The sequence below is a fragment of the Petaurus breviceps genome, unplaced genomic scaffold, assembly GCF_028583685.1.
Source record: "Petaurus breviceps papuanus isolate PSGF00001 unplaced genomic scaffold, PetGlider_PUasm1.0 154, whole genome shotgun sequence".
Lineage (NCBI taxonomy): Eukaryota > Metazoa > Chordata > Mammalia > Diprotodontia > Petauridae > Petaurus > Petaurus breviceps.
The window spans coordinates 11438943-11450063 of record NW_027185715.1 but is presented as its reverse complement, the minus strand read 5'-3'; the positions used below and the strand labels follow the sequence as shown (position 1 = coordinate 11450063).

Sequence of the window (11121 nt, the reverse complement as noted above, 5' to 3'; positions counted from 1 at the left end):
GAGATGGAGATGGAGATGGAGATGGAGATGGAGATGGAGATGGAGATAGATAGCTCATGTCTTTTACAGTAAAAGTGAAGGGACCCTTAGCTCACATGCAAACACTCTGGTTAACAATACAACAAATGAAAGATTTTATTCAATTAACTCAAAGTACTTAAGCCAAGACCATAAATAGTCAAAATAACTTTTCTTCCTGCTCTGGTGGACTTTTACCTTCCTTTTAAACATCTATATCCTTCCAGATTCTTTGGAACAGATGTCTCACCATAGAGTGAAAAGAAGTGGGAGTTTCTAGAGAGTCAACCCCCTCCTTGCATACTTGAACAGTTCCATGTAAAAACGGTATTAATAAAGGGCAAGGCCAAAGTTTGCTTATGGCAATCATGGCTCTGTCCATTGCTTCTTCTTGACTTTGGCTCCCGTTTGACCAACTTTTAGGGAAATGATGCCAAGTTTCACTGGAGATATCACCATCATCATCAGTAACACACATCATGCTTTTAAGATTTACAGAGCACTATACAAATTTCATTTTATCCAAACAACAACTGGATGCTATTCTTATTCCCATTTCATGGATGAAGAAACAGAGGCAGACACCAACTGAGTGATTTGTCCAATGTCATACAGCGAGTGTCTGAGGCCAGATCTGAACTCTGGTCCAACACCTTATACTGTACCACCTAGCTGCCTCTTAGGGTTTCCTTCCCACTTCTGTGCAGAAGTATAATAGTTAGAAACCTATATGCCATCCTTAATAATAGCTAACATTTAAAAAGAAGGCAGCTAGGTGATCCAGTGGATAGAGTGATGGGCCAGAAGTCAGGAAGGCCTGAGTTGAAATACTTACTAGCTGTGTGACCCTGGGCAAGTCACTTAATCTCTGTTTGCCTTAATCCAGAGAAGGAAATGGCAAACCACTCTAGCATCTTTGCCAAGAAAACTGCATGGACAGTATGGTCCATGGGGTCACAAAGAGTCAGACACCACTGAACAATATTTCAATAGTACTTTAAAGTTTACAGAGTACTTTACATATGCTAACTCAGTGGATCCTCTAAACAATAACCCTGTGAGGTAGGTTATTATTATCCCCATCTTACAGATGAAGAAACTGATGCTGAAACAGTGTGACTTGCCCAAAGTTACCCAGATACTAAGTCTCTGAGGCAGGATTTGAACTCAGGCCTCCTTGATTACAAGGCCAACACTGAGTTACCTAATTTAAGGATCAAGGTCACATCTAGTCAAAAATGTCTCCTTCACTCTCCTGCCCACATACAGCCTTCCACATTGACATGTCCTAAAATGTTCACCATTAGAGTAACGAGTTCAAGTTAAATACAAATATCTCTCTCTTCCTTGCCCAAATAATTTTCCAGTCCTTCAAGGTGCATTTAAAGAATCTCACCTCTTCCAGGAAGCCTTCACTTCCCCTCAGAAACAGCTTTACCTTTTGATTTCTACTGCACACACAGTCATGTCATAGAATTATAATTAGAAGGGATCTTCCAGGTTATCTAATCTAAGCCTTTTTTTTTTGGAGGGGAGAGAGCAGGGCAATTGCGGTTAAATGACTTACCCAAGGTCACACAGCTAGTGTTGAGTGTCTGAGGCCAGATTTGAACTCAGGTCCTCCTGACTCCAGGGCTGGTGCTCTATTCACTGTGCCACCTAGCCACTCCTAAGCCCTTTCATTTTATCCATGAAAAGAGTGAGGCCCAGAGCAGTTGTGATTTGCCCAAACTCACAATGTCAGAAACTTAGAGTCAGGCTTTGTATTCAGGTCTTCTTGTTTCCAAATGCAGTAGTTATCCCTTCCACATCACAGCGTTTAGGGGCACAGCAATACAGAAAATCCACGTAAAAATTATTTGGCCCTCCCTTCATACCAGAGAAGAAGTCTGATTTTTTTTTCTTTTTCTTTTATGGAGTGTTATAGAGCACCTTATTGTAAAATTTGGGTTAAGTATTTGATCACAGGCTCTGTTTTGTCTGCTGGTCTTCATATGTCGTCTGCTGCTTTTGCAAAACTCCCACAAAACCCCCATTTGGTTTCTCATGCCAACCTGTGATACATCGAAACCATGATGAGGAAAGTTGAGATATTGATGGGATTAGCTGTATTCTTTCTTCTATGCCATGCTGCCCCCTATATCATTCATGTGCTATTGGCACCCATAATGGGCCTCTTGATGTCATTATCCACTTTTTAAGGTATGAGCCCTATATCCTATATCCCAAATGTAGTGCAGAAGCCTCAAGCCCAGGGTCTCTGACTTATTCATTTCAGCATTTCCTGACACCCCGGCAAATTGTTCTGTATGTAGTAAACAATTATGCATCAAATATTTGTTGCTGCGGCTCAGTCTTGTCTGGCTCTTCCTGAGTCCAGGGACCACACCAGGCCCTCCTGTCCTCCACTGTCTCCAAAAGTTTGTCCAAGTCCATGTTTATTGCTTCTATGACACTCTATCCATCTCCATCCTCCACCATCTTTTCCTTTTGCCTTCAATCTTTGCAAACATCAGGGTATTTTCTAGTGAGTCCTGTCTTCTCATTATGTGTCCAAAGTACTTAAACTTCAGTTTCATTATTTGTCCTTCTAATGAACAGTCTGAATAATTTCTTTAAGCATTTAATTCAGAGCATTGTAAGCATTTATGAAGTATCAGCTATAGCTGAGTTATTGTGCTAAGACTAAAATAGACAAAAGTAGAACACTCCCTGTCCTCAAAGAAGTTTACATCTTGATAAAGGAGAGAACATGGACATATATGAATGTGGATATATACAAATGAATACAAGGCAGTTTTGGAAAAGGGAGCTCTAGCAGCTGAGAGGAAGGAGGAAGGGAGGTATGCAAGAAAAGCTGCAAGAAGCTGGTATTTGAACTGAGTATTGAAGGAAAGCAAGTATTTTAAGAGGCAGAAGTAAGGAAGGAGTGCATGCCAGCACGAGACACAGTCAATGCAAAGGCATGGATAAGAGTCAGATTGGAGCAGCTAGGTGGTGCAGTGAAGATTCGTCTTCCTGAGTTCAAATCTGGCTTCAGACACTTCCTAGCTGTGCAGCCCTGGGCAAGTCACTTAACTCTGTTTGCCTCAGTTTCCTCATTTGTCAATGAGCTGAAGAAGGAAATGGCAAAGTGCTCCAGGATCTCTGTCAAGAAAACCCCAGATTGGGGGGAGGGGGAATCATGAAGATTCAGACATAATTTGAAAAAGGACTCAACAACAAAGAGTTGAATTGTGGTGTGTGCTGTATAGCAAACAGACCCATAGAATTGGATCACAGAGTGCATGAAAGGGAATAACAGATAAGAAGACTGACCCTGTAAATGGAAAGAAGGCTGTAAGCAGAAGGGCTACCTCTTCATTAAAGACTGGAATAAAGGACTACATGCAGTTGATTCCCAAATCTGTTATCTCCAGTTCAGACTCCTCAACTGGAATCTATCTAGAATTTGTTCGACATCAGAAAACATCCACGAGGATGTCCCACGTTGGTCCTTCAAATGCCACACCGCCTAAAACCAGGCTAATCATCTTCCCTACTAAATCTGCTTCGCCTTCTATTTTCATTATTAATCAGTGAATAATTGTTTGCTGATTTACTTCAACTCAGTAAGTCTTTGTTTATCCCTTTTATTCCTGGGTCTGGCTAGACCCCAACATGAGATGGATAGTACACTGATCCTCAAGTCACAAAGACTGAGTTCAAACCTGGCCTCAGACACTTGCTTAGCTGTATGACCCTGGACAAACTACTTAATTCTGTCTGCCTCAGTTTCCTCAACTATAGAACAGAGATGATAATACCACCTACCTCCTATGATTGCTACGAGAAGAAAATGTAAAGTGCTTACTTAGCATGCAGTGGACACTTAATAAATCCTTTTTGTGTTCCTTCCTCCCGTTAAACCACAAATACATGAGCCAGGAGCAATGAGTGACCTCAGACTTTTCCTACTAGGGCTTATGGAATGGATTATGGAACTTAGGGAATGGATTAATTTGCCAAATTAGCTACTTACTATCTTGGAAGAAATACAAAGTATGGTTCCAAGAAAGGGAGAGTACAATACAATTAAATTTCAGTGATGGAGCAAGGACTTGACAGAGATGAATTCTGGATATTAGTAGTAGTATAGAGAAAAGTGCCAGAAATGTCAAGTCTAGGTCAACTGGGGACGAAGGGGAGTCAACAGAAGGTAACAAAAGGGAGTGAGAAGGGAGCTAAAAGGCACTGAAAAGAGGTGATGCTAGAATAAACTTTATCTTTACGGTTTTGGCTAGCATCCACACTCTTCATAGGAAAAAATAACTTATCCATGTCTGCTTTAATTGCAAATCATGCAAATGAATGAATTTTTAAAAAGTGCTTATTGAGCACAATGTTACATTGCACTAAATAATTAAGATACAAGTGGAAAAAGCAATAATCTCTGTCTCAAGGCTCTCACCCTCTAATTAAGAAGCAACACTAGACAATGTATGATATTAATTATCTTTCTTCGTTATCTGAAGTATTTCCTACCCCTTCCTTGACACAGACTTCATAACTTAAGCATTATTTCACACAGTTACAAATTGATGGGTAGATAAAAACAGAAAGAACACACCTCAGGGTTCAATCCATCTTGGAGTTAGGGGAAAGCTTAGAAGTCCCACCCAACATTGGAATTCGTTCTATAATGTCTTCAAAAGAGTATCCAGTATCTGACTAATTATTTCGGGCAATGGGGACCTTACTCTGTAGGCTTGCTTTTTGTATTTTTCCACTGCTTTTATAGTTAGGAAGCTCTCTTCTGTATTGAATCACAATCTATACTTTCATATTTTGGTAATATTTCTGCTGTCTGGAAGAACATAGTGTAAGCCTATTCTCTCTTCCATATGACAGCCCTCAAATACCTAAAATCTTTTATCAAGTCCCAACCTCTACCCTCTTACTTTTTTTTCCTCTTTTTTTCAGGCTAAACATCCTCAACCCCTTCTAACAGTCCTCATAAGACATGGCATCCAGACATATCCCATCTCCTCCTCCTCCCTCATTCTGGTCACTTTTTTTCTGTATAATCTCCAACTTATTAATGTCCTTCTTAAAATGTAGTGTCTAGAACTAAACATACTACTCCAAATATTATTTTACCAGTGCAGAGCAAAAGTGAGATTATTCCCTCCCATGATTTGGACCTATGCCTCTATAAAAAGAGTATAAAATACCATTATTTTATATACACATAAATACATACATACATGTTTGTATTGAAAATATGGGCAGCCAAAATAAATTTTGGTTTTATTATATATATATATATAAAACCTAAAAACAGGTTTTATTTTTTTTGTTTTTCATATGCACTGCTGTCAAGCAGGTCTTCTTTATCTTCAAACTAAAATGCTTGCTTCCCCCCCCCCAAGATATACTGCTATCCAACCAGGAGTCCCCTAACTTGTATTTGCTCCATTGATTTTTTTTTAAACCACTATTTTAGTTTTGTTCAAGAAATCCAAAATCCAGGTAAAGTTTTGAACAATGTTCCCTGCTGCTTGGAATAGGGTTGATGAAAAACCAATCAATCAACAAATATCTGTTAGAGATGTGACATATGTAGGTTAACTGCGTTTTCTATTAGAGGGTTGTAGAAAGAGTTCCTGCCCTCAATATAACAATTAAGCATCTATTATGCGGAAACAAAATATTCACAAAAGTACTGTCCTGATGTCTAATCATGACCTGGAGGTAAGCCAGGGTTGTAGAAAGTTTTACAAGTAGAGAATAAATTGAAAAGACCTAATTAGGATACTTGAATTTGGTCTGAAGGCTAAGAGAGCTTCTCTGAAAAAGTTTATTACTAGATGTGAGATTGATAATGAACTTTTTGGTCATGGCAAATTATAAAAGAGAAAGATAGTTGAAGAGCAGAAAAGGGGGCAGAACCATGTTATTCAATACTCAAACCAACCCCAAAAACTGATTTAATTTTTGGTACTCTTATTCCCAAATTTTTGTCCAATGAGATGACACTTACGGGAGGAGCTGAATCATATCCATAGCAACACGTTTGCTATAAAGGAAACTAGAAGACACAAAGATAGTACAACTAAATTGAAGCATGGTTAACTGGATCTCCTCATATAAACAAATTAAGGAGTCAATGGAAATGCTTTCATTGTGTGCCAAAGTAAAATGAGAAACACTATTTTATGAGTTTTGGTATCATTTTAATTTGCAGCGCTCACAATAAGCATCCATAAGCTTATATACCAAAATCTGTTGGAAATATCGAAGAAAAAGAAACTGTAAATAACTTGATAAGATTCTTCAAGCCAAGTTAATGCGTACCTTGGTAATTAATGACTTCAATTGACTCAAGCATTTAAACCTGGGGTGGGGAAGTGCAGCCTCAAGGACACATGTAGCCCCTACCAGTCCTCAAGTGAGGCCCTTTGATTGAACAGAACAAATTTGTTCTGTGAAATTTGTATTCGGTCAAAGGGCCATGCTTTCAGGACCTAGAGGGCCACATCTGTCCTCAAAGCTTCAGGTTCCCCACCCATTATTTCTAATGTCAGAAAATATGATTTGTGTTAAAAAAGTGAGAATAGCCAAGGCTTATAGACTACGATTTCCTGTATATCTGTAGCAGCAAACACCCTAGCATACCCAGGGTGACTGGAAACACAGGTTCCTAGATCTGCTTTGCTAAAGGAAAGCAACTCAAAATGGGTTAACAATCTTACTTTAATCAATCAAACATATCATTTACCTAGTTCAGGGGAAAAAGGTCAGCACCCCGAACTTCAGACAATACAAACAAGTTACAAGCAGATAGAGAAACAGATCAGCAGACAGGCTTCCAGCTGTCTGACCATTACTTCCATACTTAGTCAGTTACCAGAGAGGGAAGCACCAACATCTGGATTTTCAAAGCCAGGGGGCTCAACAGCTGCCCAGAGTCTCATCTGGTCAAATCAGACAACTCTTCTCAAAGTGAGCCCCAAAACAAAACCTCACATCAGGGTATATGTCCTTCTCCTGTCTCAGAGAATGTCACAACCCTCCCGACCCACTGCCTAATCACAAAGCAACAAGGTATGGGCATTCCAGAAAAACAAGCTTCCTGCCACAGGCTTCACGTGACCACATCCAGCCTATTAGGGGGCAGAGCATATTTTCAAATCAAGGAAGGTTCTCAGAGTCACTTTTAAGCCTATCAAAAGGCCTAGGGGCAGGGAAGGTCTTCAGATTCCCATTGCCATAACAATATCCTAAACACTTTCTTCTTTCTCAGAGAGAGTAAGAAGGCACTAAATGTGACATAATGTAAAAGTGACTTTATCTTTCAGACAGAAAATAATTGGTTAGTCATCTATTATCTACTAACTAATTATTCAGTGGTCAGTTGATCTTGCTGGGTGTTTTTAGTCTTGGACTTGTGATTTCATCAATGTAGAGAACTCCTAATGAGGAAATTCCTTCTACCAATACACATAAAGAACTGTTCTTCAACCATCCTCTTAAATTACCTAATCCTAACTATTGTTTTCCTTTTGCATTTATCTCTCATCTCCTGTTCCAAACTCCATGAAAAAATGTATTTGAGGCCTCTACTTCACTCCCCACTACATCTCCTTAATTTCTCACCATCTGGCTTTTGCCCCCATCACTCTATTGAAACTGTTTTCTTCCAAGTCATCAGTGAATGACCTAATCACTAAATTCTATCAGTTATTTCAGTCCTCTTCCTTCTTGACCTATATCCCCTGCTTCTGACATCACTAACCACCCTCATCGACCGGATATTTTCTCCTTTCTTGACTTTAAAGACATCACAATCTTGATTCTCCTTCTATCTCTCCTCTTTCTGTTTTCACCACTCTTTTCTCTGTCTCCTCATCCTTTTGTTCAACCTCTTACAGATAGTGTTACTGAGTGGTCTATCAGTGATTCCATTCTTCTCTTTGTACATGGTTTTCTGGAAATCTCATTCACTCTAAAACTTCCATGCAGTTCATCCCCAGTCCTGCATACCAGGCCTGTATTACCAGTTACCTTGAGAACAAATCCATCTGGATATGTCATTGACTCTTCAAATTCAACATGGTGAAACTCAAGTCTATGATCAGCTGTTTTAAACCAATCCTTCTTAATTTCATTGGGGGGGAGAGGGGTGTCTTTGATCTTACCTTTCATGCTATCAACTTTGCTCGTTAATTTGTGGTTTATTCCAACTCTTTTCTTACCCTCGCCACTAACATTCAGTGAGTTATCAGGTCCTATCAAATCCAGTTTCACCAAATCTCTCCCATCTGTTCATTCCTCCCTAATCCACTACTTCCCTAGCAGATTACCTCAATGCTATGTCACTGTACTCTTACTATATTTTCCTAACAGATCTTTCCCCTCACTCTCTTTAATCTAATTTGTTTTTTTATGCCGTCGCCAGAAAAATCCTCTGTTCAAAAATCTTTGACATTTGGTCATTTCAATCATATCCAACTCTCTGTGACCCCATTTGAGGTTTTCTTGACAAAGATACTGTAGTGTTTTGCCATTTCCTCCTCTAGTCCAGGAAACTGAGGCAAAGAGAGTTAAGTGACTTGCCCAGTTAAGTGACACAGCGAGTAAGTGTCTGAGGCCAGATTTGAACTCATGAAGATGAGTCTTCCTAATTCCAAGACCAGGCTCTAGCCACCATAATATTAATAACATAGTTACATAATATAAATCTTATATGCTCCCCTCCAGCAAAGGTACTTTTTTTTTTTTAAGCAATTGGGGTTAAGTAACTTGCTCAAGGTTACACGGCCAGTTATTTCTGGGTGTGGTGCTGAGTGTCTGAGCCCGGGATTCGATCTCCAGGTCATCTCGACACTGGAGCTGGTGCTCTTACTCGCTGTGCTACCTGGCCGCCCCAGCAAAGGTACTTTACTATCTCTTCTTGAATGAACCCTGTACCCTTCCCTCCCTCTCCATACCTTTCACTCATGCTATTCTGTATTCCTGAAAAGATTTTGCTCTTCTGCTTCATGGAAGAGAAATAACCTAGCATTTAAATTTATTTGTGAACAATTTTGAAGCAGGATGATGGAAAATTATAAGTAGCATTACCTCAAAAAAAAAAAAAACAGTGGAGGAAAAAATGGCGTACAGACTAAAGAAAGCAAGATCATGCAAAAAATATTTCCTTTGAAAACAGGACAACAAATAGACAAAAAATAAAACAGAACTCCTAGTCTAGTGTTTCTATATTGGTCTGTCCCCATCAACAACAACAGGGGAACTACTAAGTTTACACTGTACACTTCAGTACCCAATGTTAAGAAATAGCACCAACTAAAGTTGTAAGAACAGCTGGACCAAATCCACATACAGAAGAAACCCATAGGTAAGAGAAGTATGAAGGCACTCAGGAGTTGATTTTCCAGATATATTTTAAAGTAATGAAGACCAGAATAGTTCTATTAGTAAATAAATGTGAAATGAGAAAATATCAGTGATTTTCTTATTTATACAAAACCTTTATAAGAATTTTTTATGAAAGAACTGAGAGTATTCTTACTGACAATATAAAGAAAAAGGAAGCTGCAGACTTTCAGACACAATTTTCTACAGCAAACTACATCTTCAAAGTCATACAGCTGTCTGAGAGTCAATTGAGCAAATCAAAAATATTTGACCTAGAATGGACCTTAGAGGGTGACTAGACCAGATGAGGAAAATGAGGCCCAGAGAGGTAAAAATGACTTTAGAAGAGATAGCAATGAAGAGAAATGAAATCCATACCAGTTCTCTGATTCCAAATCCAGTTCCACATTTAGTATAAACACTTGACTTACAACAAAATGTAAGTGTTAAAGGTCTAGGTGGCACAGTGAGAGCTGGGCCTGGATTCAGGAAGACTCATCAAATCGAGCTTCAGATACTAATTATCTGTGTGACCTTGGGCAAGTCATTAAACCCTGTTTGCCTCAGTTTCCTCATCTGTAAAATGAACTGGAGAAGGAAATGGCAAATCAGTCCAGTATCTCTGCCAAGAAAACCTCAAAATGGAATCACAAATAGTTGGACGTGATTGAAGAACAAATATATTGTCTCCTATGCATTTTAAGATAATGTAAGATTCTATGACAGAATCAACCATGGAATTAACTTTATTCAAGAATCACTGAATACCAAACAAAGTGTTAAAAAATATTCACTTAGTATTATAGGAAATATTTAGTGCAAAAAGTTCATAGAAAACTGGGTTTTCTCACCAAATACAAGGTTTCTCAGATGCTTCTGTTTATGAAGGACATCACAGTGATAGAACTGAGCCCTAGAATATAAGGGAACTCCTTGAGAAGAACCAAGACACTCAAAATAAATCAGTTTAACCAATCACAGTTTAACAGTAAATCAAATGATGTGTGCATTCACTCTACACATATTGGCCAGATCAATGAGGTTCTCCATCAGAACATATACCTTGGAAAACACTAGAAGTAGAAAATTGAGCTCTTCTTAGAGAAAGAGAGATAATGCAACAATCAATCAAAAAGCATTTATTAGTACAAGGCATTTAAGATAGACACCTAGGTAAATATGCACAAGTATAAAAGACATAAATAAGTAATTAAGTATAAGATCATTTGGAAAGAAGAAAACTGGGAGGGGGGCAGGGGTTGGAAAAGGTTTAATGTAGAAGATGGTGTTTGAGCTACATCCTATGTAAAAAGGAAAAGTAGAATGTCATGTGTAAGAAATAAAAAAAGCCAGTTTAGCCAAATTACAATGCAAAAGGGGGATTAAAATACAAGAAGGCTAGAAATATAAATTGCAGCCAGGTCATATAGGGCTTTAAAAGCTAAACAGAGGAGTTTATCTCTTACGTTTGAGGCAATAGAAAGCCAAATGAGCAAGAAATGACATAGTTAGGGGGTGGGTAGGTGGGGCAGTGAATAGAGCACTGGCCCTGGAGTCAGGAGGACCTGAGTTCAAATCCAACCTCAGACATTTAACATTTAGTAGCCGTGTGACCTTGGACAAGTCACTTAGCACCAATTGCTATGCCTTCCGGAGAAGAAGAAGAAGAAGAAGAAGAAGAAGAAGAAGAAGAAGAAGAAG

At 38.8% G+C, this 11121-nt stretch overlaps 1 protein-coding gene across 2 annotated transcripts in view; it reads right to left on the bottom strand.

Annotated features, from left to right (window-relative positions):
* Nucleotides 1-11121, bottom strand: part of MSRB3 (methionine sulfoxide reductase B3) — a 282726-nt gene that overhangs the window by 114768 nt on the left and 156837 nt on the right. The window lies entirely within an intron of this gene.